This window comes from Medicago sativa, chromosome 4 (assembly GCF_051527215.1).
Source record: "Medicago sativa cultivar Bolivia chromosome 4, Bolivia_mono, whole genome shotgun sequence".
NCBI classification, from domain to species: domain Eukaryota; kingdom Viridiplantae; phylum Streptophyta; class Magnoliopsida; order Fabales; family Fabaceae; genus Medicago; species Medicago sativa.
In genome coordinates, this window is record NC_140752.1 from 24,185,008 (window position 1) to 24,204,061 (window position 19,054).

At 32.1% G+C, this 19,054-nt stretch overlaps 3 long non-coding RNA genes across 3 annotated transcripts; 2 read left to right on the forward strand and 1 right to left on the reverse strand.

Moving 5' to 3' along the window:
* Positions 1–4,951: 4,951 nt before the first annotated feature.
* Positions 4,952–5,372, reverse strand: LOC146927152 (uncharacterized). The gene is made up of 2 exons (XR_015005597.1): positions 5,263–5,372; positions 4,952–5,069 (listed from the first exon to the last, which is right to left on the reverse strand). It is a non-coding gene; the product is annotated as an uncharacterized LOC146927152 (long non-coding RNA).
* Positions 5,373–8,284: 2,912 nt separating this feature from the next.
* On the forward strand, positions 8,285–10,905 carry LOC146927153 (uncharacterized). The gene is made up of 3 exons (XR_015008173.1): positions 8,285–8,512; positions 8,695–8,737; positions 10,537–10,905. It is a non-coding gene; the product is annotated as an uncharacterized LOC146927153 (long non-coding RNA).
* Positions 10,906–15,513: 4,608 nt separating this feature from the next.
* Positions 15,514–18,219, forward strand: LOC146927154 (uncharacterized). The gene is made up of 2 exons (XR_015005598.1): positions 15,514–16,527; positions 17,828–18,219. It is a non-coding gene; the product is annotated as an uncharacterized LOC146927154 (long non-coding RNA).
* Positions 18,220–19,054: the final 835 nt, after the last annotated feature.

The following is a 19,054-nucleotide window of genomic DNA, read 5'->3' on the forward strand; positions in this document are numbered from 1 at the left end:
GAAGTACTTGTATTAATTTCTCAACACAATCAGAAAGCATTGTTTCTCTTCCTCTCCTCCCCTATCTGCCACACGCTCCATTCCATGTTCCATCGCCTAAATCCATTCAATTCTTCATTTTAATCCACATGCAATTTACATTCTTAAAACTTTAGAGCATTGGAAGGACTTAGGTATACAAATTTTCTCCCTTTTCTTTTTATATGGCCGAACCCTCTTTATCATTACCCTAACCGCAACTTTCTTCAAAGATCATCAATCCAAGCTTGCATGCTAAAAAATTTCACCTCCAATCAAAAATCTGCACTAATGTGCTTGGAATGTTCATGTTATAATATTCGGTACAGTGATCGGATTGGATGGACAGGTACTGAAGTTTCATTAGGAATAGCGACAAGAAGCTTGAAGGAGGTTGGGAGAGTTGGAGCATTATTGAAACAAGTGGAAGAATCTTCTTTGGAGCAACCACGCAATGGAAGTACATGTATGCATTAAAGTCAAGTAAAAAGGAGTTTTGGAAAAAGACGTTGTGCAATTGGAAAGCTTTAAGTTGGAGCTTCCCATGGGTAAATTATGTCTTGTGCACGTGAGATAAATGATTTTAGGATTTACATACATTCTAGTTGCCCCAAACTATGTAATTGCTGATGTTTATGTTTGTTTTGAGTTGTATGCATGCCTTTTCTTGTCAAATTTGGGTAAACAATGATAGCAGGAAGTTATAATGCTGGGTTGTACTTGTGCAACCGGTTGATCATCACTTTGCAACCGGTTTCACCCCTAGCTAAATGTGCAACCGGTTTCACCATGTGGTGCAACCGGTTGTCATGTGAAGTTTTTACATAATCCTTGCCGATCATTGCGTACTTGACTGTTTTGAATGATATAGTGATAGTGCAAACATAAATGATAAGCAATGGCATAAGAGAGAGTATGTATCATGTTATGTATGACTTTTTAGTGGGTAAATATTACTAACCCTTGGAAATGAAATATGATTAGCATATGATCATAACCTAAATATATAGGTTATACATTGTAGAAAAAATACTCATCAAAGGTATCAGATATACATATGACTAGAAAACATATTAGAAATATATTACCGAAAATTGTATTCAGATATATGTACATATAATAATTCAGATAAGTTGTATCCCGTAGCAGGCCCAGGTTAGGCTGGTGGGATTTTCTCAGATAGAAAATTCATGCAACATTAATAATTAATTAAGCTGTGTCTTTTTTTGTCCACGCCAGTGGGACACGGAAGGTTTGCGCTAGTGGGACAGGATACTTTTCGTAAGGATGGCCCGTATGACGATAAGCGGAGTCCGCCTCTAGCCTCAGATAGGAATTTAGCCGGTTATTAGAGCGAATGTATTCGGGGTTACTCCACTCGGATCCAATCCATAAAATGAACTCAGAAAATAATTGCTTGTTCAACACTAACATTCTAACTTAATTATGAATATTATATGAATATGTTTATGGCAGAAATTATGACACCATACAGTTAGCGATCCTAGTTTTCCCTTGATCGCTAAGTAATGCAAAACAGAACAATATATCCTAAAATTAGGTACATGTAGAGACATATGGCGATCATAGGTTCCCCAAGATTTCCTACAGCCTAGGATAGGTTGAACTCACTGAGATATCCTGTCTCACCCCAATCCCTTTATTTATTTTTTAGATAAGCAGATTGTTCGTGTTGTGAATTCGTTGTGAAAACCACACCAATAATAAAACTGATGCGTGGAGCAAATTAATACCAAGCAATCAATCGAAGCGGATGGCAAAAAAATAATTCAAACAAAAATAAACAGCAAGAGATAAAGGAAGAAGAAGAAGAACACAAGAATCTGTTTACCCAGTTCGGTCTAATGATGACCTACTCTGGGGGAGAGAGCAGCTCTCCGTTCCACTATAATGATATGAGTTTCTTTACAAAGAGATTTTGAAGGTTACAAGAATTAGTCTTCAAACCTAATTCTACCCTCAGTCCCAGCCTCTTCCCGTGACCAAGAGACTCAATCCTAATAGTGTTTTGTTCAAGGTGAATCAAAACAATCCCAACCCTAGTGTTGTTGCCAAGAGAATTTCTCTATAAACCCTAGTTTGTATGTTGGCTTCTAAACCCTGTTTTTCTACACCATATAATCATCTGATACAAGGTTTATATTTATAGTGGAAAGCATCCCTCAAAAAACCAAACGGAACAGAACCGGCCCATGAAAAAACTGTTTTTTTAACTTCTGCAGCACAACAAATCGGGCCCCGATTTATACCATTCGGGCGCCGATTTTTACAGTATCACAGGCCTTCAGAATTAGCTCAAAATCGGGTCCCGATTGCACAGTGTTCGGGCGCCGATTTTGACAGTTCCAGGATGCATCATTTTTGAGTCATTTTCCAACAGTTCGCAAGCAGAAGAGTTTGTGCCGAAGATCAGCAAGAGGAAGCCGGATGATTTACCTTTGTATACACGATTCGTACCAGTCTTATATATTTTCCATACATAATCATAATTGTACCATAAGTATATTTTGGCAGATTCTATAATTTGTTCTCTATGTGTTGGCTTCTAGAATTTGCCACCTATGAGTTAATTTTCAATAACAGTTCATACAAAATTTTCTATTTGGTCATTCTATGATTGAAGATGGCCAAGATCCTAAAAAATAATATATAAATTTTTTGATTGCAGAGTTTTCAACATAGAATTCTTAATATACTCTAAAAAAGGCAAATGAAATTGTAAATATTTTACGTATACTGCACTTGTATTCTTGCATTAGTTTAGTAATAAAAAATACTGTGTTCTTTAGCAGTGCATCAGTTACTTGGGTTAAAAGGGTCTACCTTCCAGAGTCTATATCATTTTACTGTTGGAGCTCCCGTCTTGGACAAGCGTATAATGAGTTTACCAGCCTATCCAGGGCCCGATGTCGATGCTTAATGTCACATAATGACATCACATTGCCATTTGAAGTTAGGGAGACTTGCATAACCAATCTTCTGTCAAGTGATCTCTCTTCAAGAACCCTTTTATATTGTTATCGTTATAACACCATTGTATACGTGAGTCCTCTGCTTAATAAATTTTGTGCACACACACATCCACACATTTGATAGTTTTTATGGTGAGTTTAGTAATAAATTTGGATTGGTTAGTCATAGTTAAAGGAATAGCAAATGCAATGATGTATACATGGGAAATCATACTTCTGTATAGTTTGAGATTAGTTGTATTAGTCGGATTAGTCTGCATTAATAATCACTAGTTTTTTTCTTTCCATCTTCAATAGATTTTTCTCTTTTCTACCATGTTTCTCTACATTTATCTTAAGAGTTTTCTTCTTTTCTATTACACATTGTATAAATTATCTTCTAATTGTATCTCTCTTGTCTCTTCCTATCATTATCTCATTTCTTTTCTAAGAATGTCGACTTCCTTTCCATGATGACAATCTTGGTTTTCTTCAGACTATCAGAAGTTTCTTTTCAGACACTTTTTTCACACATATTTTCTTAACCATTATGTTTTCTTTCCTGCTGAAATGGTTATATTTTAGAATTCTTTGCAGAATACTCTTAAGCTCGAGAAAATTGTGGATCGAAAGAGTGTAATGAGTCACCAAATTGTTATTAAGAAAAGCACTGCAACTTACTAATTTTCCCTGTTATATCCTAAAGTCATGGCTCTCTCCCTCCCCCTACTGCTCCAGATTCCAGTCACTGCTTAGGATTTAAGGATTGTTTATATGATCTTGTTGATAGGTTATACTAGTCCTTGCACCCGTGCTGCCGCACGGGTCATACAAATTGCATATGTGTAAATCCTAAAAGCAAATTTTAATAGTAAGTATCAAACCTTGAAAGTACATCTTAGTGATCACACCTCTCTCTGTTGTTCTGGATAAAATATGAAAATAAAACTGTATTAGTCTAAGAAAATAATGTGTTCTCTATGTATAATCTTATATGCTATATGTGTGGGATATATGAACTTCTTTTTGAGAAAACATATCAACCAATTTACGGACCTTCCTTAAAAAAAAAACCAATTTATGGACCGAAAATGTATACCCAAACACAAAAAATAAGGAAAGGAAAGTAAAAGGAGAACCACATCACCTTAACAAAGCAGAAAAGCATAAATGATCATGGTGGTAGAGTTGGGCAATCATGCATATATAAGATAAGTTGGGGCAAGATTTTATTGAAAAAATTAAAACGTTCATTTTTAGAGTTTCCAATCTAATGAATGGAACTTTTTTTGGATATCATAATCATTTTAATCTTCTTATCATGTTAGGACTGACTTTTCCTAAATTTTCTGACAATTTGATTAGTGTATACATTTTTTTATTTATTTTATGTGGACATATGGATTTAATTATTTAATAATTGTAGCATACATATTTTTCTTTGAGGTATATAGTACTAACTGTCAAGTAAGTCTTTGTTTTCTCCGAAGTTCCTTTTTTTTTCAATAGTGGAGGAAACTATTCAATTTGATAATTATTTAATTCTTTAATTCTTCAAAGATAATTGGAAAGTCAAGTTGTTAATTAATAGTGTAAATTTTTTTTAGATGTACAAATTCAAAGATATATAAATATATAGAAGATAGAGAGATAGATGTGTAACTTGGATCATATCCTTTAACCTTCTCTATATATTGTTTTTAGAGGCACTATTCTTTATTCATCTCAATTTTATCTATCTTTATCTTAATTGCACATACACAATGTTTATCTCTATCATTATACTTGGAGTAATATGTTTATTATTATTTTTATACGAAAAAATGGTAGACACTTGTCTTCACCTTTATAAAAAAAATAGTATTATTTATAAATATACCCCTTATTTATATTACCAATTTGTATTAATTAATAGCCAAAAAATAAAGAGTAAAAAAGTGAAGAAAAACTATAACACCAAATTGAAGAGGAATCATCCAATAGTTTCATGGAGAAAGTGACGATAAACAACCATTTTTAATAAGCTTCTTCCTCACCATCAATGATGCAACAAAATAAAAAATAGAAGCATCATTTATCCTAATTCACAAAAAAAATCAAAAATCCACATACACATTAAGGAATAAAAAAATATATAAAAGAAAGTTCGAAAAATAGACTAATAAACATTTGAAGCTTAACTATTTGATCAATCTAAGAGTAACTTGACTCCCTATCAATTATCATATCATAGAAACCAGTTAATAATCAAGAGATAAGAGAAAAATTGTACCTACACTAATGAATAAATCGTCATATAATTAATACCAAGAAATATTGAAAAATGGATTCAAATCCAAATCCAACACCAAAACTCACTGGTTTCTAGCTTTCATCTTTTGCAACGAATCAAGACTACTACCACCACATAGTATTATTAGAATTGTGAATATTGTTATTTCCTTTCATATTTGAAGCTCTATGTCTCCTCATGTAGCCACCTAAAGCTTGTCCTATTGCAAACTCCAATCCACAAATAGAACACTCTTGTTTTAGACTTTGATAATCAAAAGATGAAGAGTAAAAGTGAGTGGAAAAACAACAATACAAAATTGAAGATAAACTATCCAATTGTTACTTGAAAGTGATGATGAACAAAACCCAAAATATGATGCACAAAATCACATATTTATACACAATGTTTTCAATGTAGAAACTAAAAATATTGAGATCATATTAGTGGTTGTATATATAATGAGTGAGTGTATGGTCATAATTAAAAAATGAGTTACGGAATAAAAAAAAAGCAGTTTAAAGGTTGTGATAGAAATGAATCCATCCATCCATAATCCATAATAAACATGTAAAGAATGTGTGAAGGAGGTATAACGTAAAATGAAACAAAAAGCATAACGTCAAATTAAAAGTTAATTGTGCCTTGTATTACTTGACCTTGTGTATTCTTTTTAATTGTTGATATGAACTGCTGTATTAATTCATTGTTGGTTTGTTCATGATATGTTATTCATTCATTTCAATCATAATGTATTAGTGGAAGCAATATTATAACACCAAAACAGCTACTGGTCAAGTGGTTAAAGTGCTTGGATTGAGGCTATGGGTTGTGAGTTCAACTCCCTGTAGAGACCTTTTTCAGAAAGATTTTTTCACTCAAAAAAGGCAAGATTAGGTTTAGGTTTAGGGTTTCACAATGAGCATGCATTGTGAACCTTAGTATTATATATTAAGATATTTCACGTATTGATTATAAATTTATTATTGCTTTAATGTTAAAGTTGTGTGGTTTTGGGCTTTGATCTGGTAGTTAGGTGGGTCAAGTTTTTGATAATCAATCTTTGGAGTCATGTATTATTTTCTGTTATGTAGTTATTTAAGATTAAGATATATTTGTGTTTTATTTTGAAGGATGGTAGCTTAAACATATATGAAATGTTTCTAAATTAATTTTTTTTATGCTTTATTTGGTTTGTGTATCGTTTGTAGAAATTTGGTTAAATGGTTTTGAATAGTCACTACTTATATGTTGAATTTTTTTTTTTTTTAAATTTGGCATCCGATTCAAGAACTGACTAGTCTGAGGGGACAAATCCCACCGCCCACTTGCGGGAGACTACTATATGTTGAATAATTGATTGTAGGTTTCCTTTAGAGACGTATATGGTTCAAGATAATACATGGAATTGCAACTATTGAATGCTGTAAGATAATATTCCAAAGCCTTTCTGGACCTATATGCTATATTACAACATGAGGTGATGATACTCCTTAATATTAGGTGAATCAATTTTGGTTTTGATGCTCTCATAAGATTACGAGTCGTCATTTTGTTGTGTAGCTGAGTTTACAGGAGCTAGAATATCAAAATTCTTAAAAGCAACCAATTTTGCACTTTTTAGATCCTACTTACTTTCTTATATCTTAGTAATGATCATGCTTTTTAGGAGATGGTAAGGTGAAGAACATGTTTAATAGAGAAGCCTAATCCAAACTTTGTCCCAATACATATTTAGGGTTTAGGGTTAGATAATTAGATTAATAGAGAAACATGGAAGATACTATTAGGTGGTTATCAAATTTTTTGGTAACAAATAGGAGGTTATCAAATGAGAAAAAAGAGAAAAACAATTTCATTCCTAAAAAAAAACTAAGGAAAGGGCACACACATGCAACTTAGGACGCACATTTTTGTGTCAAAGATAATTAACGTCAAAATACACAATGGACTCAGAGGAAATTGGATTAGGTTTGCTTTCTCAACTTAGAAGAGTTAGATATTCACAATGTTGATCACGTTGATCAGATACGCCACGACCCACTTCCAGACAATTCATGTGAAAATCTCGGTCTTAAAAAAGTTACTCATTGTATCTAGTTTAAAAGCTTTAATGATTAAAAGTACTCTCAAACTTCGTGAAAATCTATGTTTACGGATATTATAAAAGAGTTTGTTCCGAGAGACTGTTGTTCAAGTGCAGATAGTGACACGGTTAATCAAAAAATTGAATCTATTTTATTGCATACTTTATTAGACCATTTCCGCACATTTCATAATTTCTGCTCTCACACCAAATCCTAAGAACATAAATTATAAAGTGTGTATAAAAGAAATTCACTTTATTATTAGTATGTCATTAGATGTACTTGTTCCTTCAAAAATTACATATGTAAACATAAATATCCACAAAATTTGAAAGTTATTTAACCATCAAACCGAATCATACTTATATCTAATCTTTGTTAACATTGCTAATGATTTTGCAAACTCTAAACCTAAATGGTTTTGGCTCCAAACATTCTTGACCGTTGATCGAATCTTTCTGATGGTTTGCATGTAAATAACAAACCCTTTATTTCCATCAGTTTTCCAATAATGGGCTCGGTCAACGTGTATTCATCATTCTCATCTTGGAAACGTGTATTCATCCTTCTCACTTTCCAAGAAAAAAATTCGGCCAAATACCTGAGTCCTTTAAGTTTCACGTTTGTTTCAGATAGGTCCTTTAAGTTTCTAAGGTGTCAGATAGGTCCTTTTAGTTTCTAAGGTTTCAGATAGGTCCTTTAAGTTTCAAGTTTGTTTCAGATAGGTCCTTCTATCAACCTCCGTTAAGGACCTATCTGAAACCTTAGAAACTTAAAGGACCTATCTGACATCTTAGAAACTTAAAGGACCTATCTGAAACAAACGTGAAACTTAAAGGACTCATGGAGATGGAGGTATTTGGCCAAAAAATTCAAACTATACCTTCTCTCTCTGGGACAGAGCCCATCCCTCTCTCAATATTGATTCTCATTCATTTTCATCTTCTCGAATTTTGTTTCCTCTCTAAATCTCTCATACTCTCTCTTCATTGATTCCTTTCCATATAAATTTTCAGATTGCTGCATTTCTCCAACTCAATAGACAAACCTTGCGACGGGAAAGAATGACGAAGCAATGACGAAGCAATATGACAAGCGGCGGAAGTAAGAATTCCAAATGCATTTTTTCGTTACAGTTCGAAAAACGAAATTGGGTCTATAAGGTACCATATACACTCCTGCATTCTTCTCTAAATTTTCATTTATGATTTTAGATGTTCTATTAATTTTTTTTATTTTTTTATTTGGAATTTTCCTTATTGGTAGTGAGTTTTGAGTTGATTTTAAACTTCAATAACAATGTCTGCATACCAAATTTTAATATCATTGTTCAATTTTGTGACAGGAAGGCAATAACATAGATTTCTCACCATTTGCAGTGGTTTGAGGTACATGTTTTTTTTCCAGACAAATGCTCTCTGTTCTAACATTTTCAATTTTGTGAGTACAAGGTGTTTGCATAATTGTCTGACACAAAAGGTTGATTTCATTTTATTCAACTTCAACCTCTTTTCTTATGTTTGTATTGTTTGTATATTTTACATTTGTATTTCAAGGTTTGTTTTAGGAGGAGAGCTTTAGTTGTTATCAGTTTGGTAGTTCTTCTATTTTTAAGGCTAAGAGAATTAAGAACTGATATTTACATTGTTAGATTTTATCTTTTTGTTTGTATGAATTTGTAGACAAAATAGAAGTTAAATATGTCTCACTTCTTCATGAATTTGGCCACATGTTCCTGTTTCTTTTGTTCATTTTATTCAACTATAATAGATTACTTTAATCACATTAACTTTTTCATATGTGAAAAGATTGGTTGATGTATATATTTTCAGATTTGCATTTAATTATTTGTTTTATTTATGTTTTCGGATTTTTTTTCTCTTTTTCTTATCATGCTATTTTCACATACTGTGATTCTATTCTGTTTTAAGAGATGCTTTTGGTGATTTATTGATGGCTCCTACTTGAGTTGCTCTATTGGTAAACTTATACGCATCGTGTTTAATGTTCTGAGTTTAATTTAGTACTTAGTCTGTGTGCAATAGAAAAGATAACATTGAAGGCCTTTAAGCAATTTGTTTTGACTGTAATTAAAAAAGATTATTAATTGCAATTTTTTTTTCTTCCTAAAGTTGTATATGTTTTGCTTCAATTCATCTAATTTAATTGCAATTCTTTTTAGAATAGTTTCAAAAGATTATTAATTGCTGCTACTTATTTGAACTTCTAGAACTATCATTTCCACTAAATTTTGAGACATTGTTGTTCTTACATCATTTTATGTATTTGGGTAGTGAGTAACATTTGGTTTACTAGATTGTGTGGTTTTTTTTATGTTTATGGCTATTCATAATCGTTAGTTACACAAGTCTTTTATGACAAAAATGTTTCTTATTTAACATGGATATGTTGTAGATAAATGTATGCAGACTTAATTTTATTGGTAGAAGATGATGTTGTCAAAAAAATTGAGTTTTGTTCTAGATTTTAACAAATCTGGTTTTGTCCTGTTTCATTTGCATTAACGTTAATTTAGATTTTTTTATAGGTAAAACATGTTGTTGTTGAAAAGTTTTTTGTAATTATAAATTGTTGTGTGGTAAATATATTGGGCTTGGCAAGGATTCTGAGTGATAAATTGTAGTATTGTAACCTTTGAGGTTGGTGTGCGCTGCAGATACAAAGTTGTTTTCATTCAATTGATACTGAATGGCTTTTTCTTTTTATGTCCAAAATGCTAATTGCCTATTCTTTCTTTATGGCAGTTGCAAGGATGATTGCCTAACCTTTCGTCTTTACTTCATACTCCACCTTTTACATGTTAATTACCTAATTTTTCTTAGTTTCATCTAAATGAGTGCTTTGTGTCAAGGTTTATATTTGTTTTGAACTTTTAAAACAATACAAGCACCTCGTGTATTTCAGGATTGTGAATTTGCTTAGAGAACAATAGTGTGTAGCTTTTTATGAACAAATAAGACTCTTTTTGAGACTGATAAAAAATCTTATACTCAACGGGAAACAAGATGCGCTCAAAAGTTTTCCAGAAAGTTCTAATTAGTATCAAATCAAAATTTATATGGTTCTAACTAAAATTATTTGTGTGCTCTATTTGCTGTGATACACCGTAAGTCTTATTAATTTATCTCTTAGATCGGTTTTAACTGATTGCATTTTTTGTTTTCAGTCTGTCGTCATATTTTGCTGCTGCTGAATCTCATGATCATACATAAGGTGCTGCAAGGGTAAAATTGGATCCACATGTTATGCAAGAGGAACTTACATTTAGTTCGGGTGGAAACTGCAATAAGGACAGCCACATGTGTCTCTAATTAAAACAGAAAATGACGAGACTCTAATAAGGACAACCACATGGTATGCAAGAGAAACTTTCATACAGTTAGAAGAGTATTAAGTTTGAGATCAGTGTCTAGATTGTCAAACTTACTCTTTATATTAAACTAACTCAAATAGTTTGAAGCTTTGTTTTTAGAATACTTCCAATTGCAACTAAGATCTTCATACAAAAAAAAGTTTGGTTCCATATTGTTTTAAGTTTTGTAGTTCAAGTTTAAACATTATTTTTTTTGTAAACAATGTATGGTGGTGCATTTTCATTCAACAATCATCTATTTTTGGGTGAACATTTAACAACCATCTTTATGCTTAGTATTTATGAATTGAATTGTTTGTTTTAGGTACATTTTTGCTCCGGTGTATTTATTCTAAACATCCCTCAACCTTTGCCATAATATTTCTTTTGTCGTGCATGTAATTACAAATGTAGTGTATAAAGAGATATTCGAAAATGTGTGAATACCTGTAGTATGTCCTAAAATATTGTTGATGTTATATTACCTTCTCCATTGTTTATGACCCGGGCGGTAGCACGGGTAAAAGTTCTAGTATAATGTATTTTAAATTAACACAACACTTTTATAATACTAAGCTTTTCTGATAAATTTAGCGCAAGCAAATCGTAACGTACGTGGCCTCGGTGATCAGCATCGTAAACAAATTTTTTATGTTAAAAAAGTTAATATAATTAAAATTCTTCTATAAAGTCACTGTGTATTTCATTATTAGTTAACGACAAAGATGTTTCACCAAAGAAATCTTCCTCCATTCAATTGACAATGACCATCTGTAACACACATATTTGACACAGTTAGGATATTCATGGAGCATATTAATGTCATCACTCTCTTTCTTTTGAAGAATAAGCTCTTGAAAATCTTTAGCTAACATTTTGAAATGAGGTTAGTAAAATAGCCAATAACAAGTTAACATGCTAAGACATCGAACATAAGACTTAAAATACACAAACACGGGTTGTCTCTGTAATTCTTGATAAAGGAAGACTTAATATAATTTTATGTACACAAACTAAATTAGCATAGCAAGAATGATTTTATGTGCTCTTCTATTGTAAGAACTTGTTAAAGTCGTAAACCTTTCTTCCCCAACGACATAGATCCAATGTAAATTTATAATTTAATGCATTAGTTAAATTAAATTAGACGTTATGGTCAATTGTTAAGTGGTTCAACATAAACACTTAATGTACCACTTAATTTCATGAAGGAGGTGAAACACAAGATTTGACTATAATATCTATGCATGTAACCTAAATTGTAAGTTTTAATCTCTTCCCATCTACAATGATCGTTTTGATCTTAGAATCAACAGCTACGAATGATAGAACTACATTAAATCATTAAATCATATGAAGATTCAAATCAAGGAAAAGCAACAAAGCTAAGGAAGGAGAGAATAATTGTAATAGTTTGTTAATTTCAATCTATAGAGACCTAAATAAAACGAGAAACACAATAGAGTTTTTAAGGCAATAACTAAAAAAAGGCCAATGAATTCAATCGTGAAAAAAAAAACCAGTTCATTGTCTACAAGGATATTTAGTTTTTAAAAGCACATTCTTATGGAACATATCAACATTGAACTATGATATGAAGGAAACTTAAAAGTTCTTAAAAATTGAAAAATCCAAGATGCATAAAGAAAGTGGTTAAGATTTTTTTCATTGAACACCACTGTTTAACGAATAAAATGCCAACATTGAACTATTACATCAAAGGAGAGTCTTGCTTCTTCACATGTTAGTAAAGGACAGACAGAGTGGTTAAAAAGCCAGAACAGAACACATGTGAATCACATGATGTGATAGCTCCACTGCACAATGAACATGTGCCAATCGAAAGACATATATATATATATATATATATATCTGGGACCAAATTATAACTGCTCCCTAAATCACTAATGATAAACACTATTTTAACAAACAAGTTTTAATTGAACTTCCACTTAAGATAAAAAGTTTTAATTGAATATATACTCCCTCACGAAAATAGTTATCTCTTTGATTGGATTTTTGGTCTTGAAAATATCACATTGTGGTAATTTTGTTGAAACTAGATTGTTAGGATGATATTTACTCCAAAGGGTGACACAAATGTGATATTTGAGGACTAAAAATTTCAAATTTAAAAAATGAGACTATTTTCAAGAGTTTGATAAAATATGAAAGCTAAAAGTGTAATTAATCCTCAAGAATAAAATATCAAAATATCAGTCCTTATTTTAAATTATTAGTTATATTTATTGTTTTCTTCTTAACAGAATCCTAATCAATATGAGTCTGTCTCTCCCTCTACTGTTCTAGATTGCACTCTCCTTTCCTCATTTTGTGATGATCGTAGCTTAGGATTTATTGATTGTTTATATGATCTCCTTGATAATAAATTTATGAATCATGATAAAGTATAGTAAGATATAAAGCATAGTACGTTCATTTTGTTTGGGAAAAATGAGCAATTGAGTACTCACCATCTAGCATTCTTGACTTGTGGAAGTGATAGAGTTATGTAGTTTCATTTCACAACTTCTGACTTTCATACTCAATGGTCATTCTGCCATGTGTTTACCCTGGATTTTGGTAAACTACTGAACTGATTTAAAACAAAGGCGAGCGAGATCAACCAGCAAATCTCAAGGCATTTCGTGCTTGATTGTTTTCCAGAAAACTGTGATCGTTCATGTTACTAATGGCGAACTATGAATATAACCGTCGAAATCCAGACACATTATCTTCAAGGGATCAATGCGAAAGCTTAAAAAAGAAGGATTTAAACAAAGAAAAAAGAAAAGAGTCTAGAAAGCTAAACTAGAATTGCATTAAAATGAAAGTAAAGTGGTGCACAAATTCATACATTAGGACTTGTCTGCTTGTTTCTCCTTATGCGGGCGGATTGTTTGAGCGTGCTCGTTTCTCCTTATGTGGGCGGATTGTTTGAGCGTAAGTAATTAGTATGATTGAATTGTGACCTGTTTTCCATAGAGGAAAATGCTATTTATACTAAGTAACTACCTACAGACACGTTTGAGACGTAACTGCCAATAACTGCTACAAACTTATTTGAATTTCAAATAATGTCTCTTCGATGAGAAACCGCTACTTAGCTCCTCTTTTCGACGCCAATCTTCCTTCGACATCTTCTTCGCTCCGTCGAACCATCCCTTCGATCAGCACATCTTCTGGACTTCGCTTCATCCGTCAAACTTGAGAGTTGAACTCAATTCATTCTCTTCGAAATCTGGGTCAAACTTCATTGATCACATTTATTATAGCCTGTCGAAAATACAGGCTAACACCATGTCAGTTATTTAGCATTAACATATAGATGAAAGTTATTATACAACTTGAGATTTTGCATATAGATGAGAGTTATGTTGAGATAAAAAAGAGGTCTATGGCTGTAAAACTACAACACGGTTTCTTACATCTATGAACTCAGTAAGCTGAAAATACTTTGATAGGTTATATATTTTTTCGTATTTATTAATATAAAATATTGTTTTAATGTTAAAATTATGTGGTTTTTGGCTTAGATCTGCTAACTAGTTAGGTCAAATTTTTGGTGTTCAATCTTTGGAGTCATGTATTACTTTCTGTTATGTAGTTATTTAAGATGAATTTATATTTTTATTTTTATTATTTAAGATGAATTTATATTTTTGTTTTATTTTGATAGATGGTTGCTTAAACATAGAAGCAATGTTTATAAAGCTCGATTAAATTTTTAATTCTTTATTTGGTTTGTTAATCGTTTGTAGAAAATTTGTTAAATGGATGATTAAAAGAACCTTACATTGCAAAGATGCATCAAATTATTTTGAATAGCTATTACTTATATGTTGAATGATTGATTGTATACGGTTCAAGAATAAATGGAATAGCTACTAGTGAATGTTAGTAAGAAAATAATCCAAAGCCTTTTTGAACCTATGTGCTATATTACAACGGGAGGTGATAGAAAGGAACTGTTGTGAATTTGTTGAAAAATCACATCAATAAAATATTTGATGTGTGGAGCAAAGTAATCAAGCAATCAATATCAACGTGGGAACAATTATAAACACAAGCAAAAGTAGAAAAACAGCGAGAAAAAAAAAAAAGAAGAGAAAACACACGTACTAGTGAATGTTAGTAAGATAATAATCCAAAGCCTTTTTGAACCTATGTGCTATATTGCAACGGGAGGTGATAGAAAGGAACTGTTGTGAATTTGTTGAAAATCACATTAATAAAATATTTGATGTGTGGAGCAAAGTAATCAAGCAACCAATATCAACATGGGAACGGTTATAAACACAAGCAAAAGTAGAAAAACAACGAGAGAAAAAAAAGAGAAAACACACGAAATTTGTTTACCCAGTTCGGTCAAAAACTGACATATTATGGGGGAGAGAGCAGAGAAATCTCTCTAAAACCCTAATTTGTTGTTTGTTTCTAAACCCTTGTTTTCAGCCCCCCTCTCTCTCTCAAGGTTTCATCTGATACAAGGTTTATATTTATAGAGAAATATAACTCATAAATCACTACTAAAAAAACAGCGTTTTCGGACGGAATTTTCGAACGGATGAGTTTTTGTCTGAATTTTTCGGACGGATTTGGGATAGTTTTTAAGGAGCGTAATGTTCGTCCCAAATCCGTCCCAAAATCGTGTGAAATTTGTGTGACATGTTCAAGCAAGGTTTTTTCCCACAAATTTCGCACAAATTTCGGTAAAAAAACAAATCCGTCCCAAATCCGTGTGAAATATTGAGATGGATTTCGGACGGCCAAATATTTTTATTTTTGTTTTTATAATTAATAAACCTACAAAGCTTGAAGAACAATTTCATTTGAGCGGATGAATTTCCCCCTTTGATATTTTCATCAAAATTGAAAGCCAAAAATTTCCCCCTTCAATGAATTTCCCTCTTCATCTTTTCATAAAAAATTAAACCCTAATATTACCGCTTTTCATCTTTTTCCCTCTTTTCACTTGAACTCAAAAGAACACTAACCCTAAACCCAACAATAAAATTTTCCCTTTTCATTGAAATCAAAATCAATTGAAATCGAACCTCATTAGTGAAGTTCTAGCTTTCTGTTCTCACCGTGTTGTTCCTGCTCTTCTTCTCACTGTGTTGTTTCTGTTCTTGTCTCATCGTACATAGGCGTTGCTGCTGTTCCAGTTCCTGAAATCTAATCTCACTGTTATTGTTCTCATCTCATCAGGTTTGTTCCTCATTTCATTGTTCATGTTCATTAAATCATAAATGGGTTATTTTTGTATCCTCTGAATATGGGTCACTTTTTTTGTTCTTTGAATCCCTCATCGAACCATTTCTCTGAATATGGGTCGTTTTTTATTTCTATAAAAATTTGGGATTAAGAACAATGAAAACAATTATCTGGATAATAACAATGACCGTATGTGTTTGATTTAAACAATGTTTAGTGTTAGCTCATGAAATTGTTTTTTGTTTTTTTTTTTTTGGATAAATTGGTTTGGTTTTCTTAGATTAAAATTGGATTTGAATCAACTAAAATTGAACCCCATCAGTTAAGTTTCAGCTTTTTTGTTCACACGTTTTTACTCATGTTTTTTTTTGTTCTCTGAATTGCTTTTGTTCTCAAATGGGTCGCTTTTGAAACCATGTTTGTTCATATTCTTTTGTTTTCTTGTTTCTATTATGTGTTTTGGATTCTTTGAATCCATAATTGAAGCCAACAGTGAAGAAATGCGAACGACGCGACGAAGAATTGGTTGTGACTTTGTTGTTTTCCAGTATCAGTGGTCTTGTGATCTACACTCTTGGGTGTCTTAAGGTTTGTTCATTTTGTTGTTATCAACACCTAGATAGGGTTTAAGTGTTTTCATTCTCTAAATACGGGTCTTTCGAATTTTTGCGTATATTTAAGTTGGTTGCTGATTGGTTATAATAACTTATTGAATCATGGGATCCAATTTCTGTCAGTGATTTATTGGTTCTGCTTATCGTTTGTTATTGTCGGATTGGTGTTTCCTGTGCAATATCTGTCCTCGGCCTAGAGTCTTTAGTGTAACTTTGTCTTTAAACAAACAATTGATTAAAGGATAGGAAGTGCTCAGATTATTGTGGCAGCGTGTTTGTTCTGCACAGGGGTTTACACAGGGCATGGACACTGCTATTTGTTTAGGCGTGTCTTGTTTTTCTGGTATAGGCTTTCAGCTTTATGTTGTTTCAGTTTTAGTGGTGGGGGACTGGTATGCCAATTGCTTTGCCTGCTCTTAGAAGCTTGCTAGTTGTATTTTGTATTGTCCAAAAAATAGTTTGATTTCTTTTATCATTTAATAAAGGGAAAATTACACTAACCTCCCTTGAGATATGTCAAAATGTCGCTCACACCCCCTTTAGTTTTCTAAAAGCACTCATCTCTCCTCATTTTAACATTCTAAAGTTTCCATTTGAGAAATAACGAAGAACATGGATGCTCTTGCAGCTCTTCGCAAATAACATAGTCTGCGAGCTTATTTTAGTGCAATTGGTGATGCCTTTTAATTTTATATAACAAAAAAGTGCCTTTGTTTTTTCATTTTTCTTTTGATGCAGAAAGTGCTTTTGTTTGTGACTTTCAATAAACATATCTCAGTTTCATTGACTTTCAAATAATACCTTATTATTTCGCAGTGCTTTTGACGCTATGTCATATATTAGTTGCAGCCACATTGATATTTACAATTTCACATTACAAGGGAGACTTTTAGAGATGCAAAAGAGATTTGTCTCCACACAACCATCAACTTTTTTTGCTTGTTTTCATGATTTTTGATTCAGCTGGTATGTTCAAACGTGTTATGTTTTGATGATAAAAACATAGCAATGTGCATATTAAACATGGTATATAACATTTCTATTTTTATTTTTTTGAAACCATACCATATATATTCTATTATCATAGCCATATATTCTAAACACAGTTCTTGAAGGACTTGTACATTTGATATATTGAAGGACCTGCACATAGCCTAAACTCAGTTGTATTGTCTCCATTGCGCATAGAGCCTAATTATTTTTCTAGTTTTTTCTTATCCTATTATGCTTAGTTATTTCCATAGTTTTGACTTGTTTATCATCAATGCTTGCAGTGTGAGTGTGTTTGGAGCCTCAACCTTGTGAAAAAGATGACACCATATGAGGAGGAGCGGGAAAAAAGATGATTTTGGCCTAGCTGGGTTTATCGATTATGTGTTTGATTGCTGCTGTCTTGTATTTGACTTTGTCTTGGAATTTCCTTTTGGTTGGAGTTATGTTTCCAAACCTCTTTACCTTATTATTTTGGCTATTTACTTTTTGAGGGCAGTTGTTGTTGGCCATGTCCCTGCTAGTGCCCTTTAGTATTGAGTAATGAGTAATTTAGTCATGTTATTTTGTGATATATTGTGCTAGAACATTGAGCACATATATTAATCTAGTTTGTATAATTTTGTGTCAGACAATGAGCATTTGTTTACTCTTGAATTATTATTTATTTTTATTTGAATCTAGTATGTATTATTTAATATGAATTTTACGGATTTGAATTTAAAGCAAATTAAATTATTAGTTTTGTGGCAATTCTATCGCAAATAAGCCCATAATTCCGTTTGAAAATCGTTGGAATAATTAATTTAAATCCGTCTGAAAAACGTAGGAAATTTTAACTTAATTCCGTCTGAAATCCGTAGGAAATTTTAACTCAATTCCATCCGAAATTCGTAGGAAGTTAAATTTAATTCCGTCCGAAATCCGTCCGAATTTTAGTCCAATATCCCACAAACGTAAATTTTAGAGTTTGTGTGAAAATCGTGCGAAATCCGTCTGAAAGATATTTGGGACGGAATTTGGGACGAAAATATTATTTGCGACGCGGTCTTTTCGGACAACGCCCTATCTGTCCGAATTCCGTCCGAAAACACATTTCCGTCCGAAATCCGTGGGAATTGTTCGTAAATTCCGTCCCAAAACCGTCCGAAATTTCGTCCGAAAATGACCTTTTTTTAGTAGTGAATTTGGAACAGATATCACGCTGAAGATACGTTTTTTTTTTCTCCTTCAGTGAAAGAATATTTGCATCAAATATAATATTCCCTTTCAAAATATATTTGCATCAAATCGTCCTTCATACGGTACAAAAATATATTTATTGTCCATAAATATATTTTCAGCACAAAATATATTTGAAACAAATCTTTTATATTTTTAACAACAATATTCTTCATCCATCAAATTTTGAGTCTTACTACAACATAAACTAGTTGATTAACACTACATTTTAACAAATAGTCTAGTGAGATTCGATTTTGTTAAAAAATGAATGACATGACAAAACAACT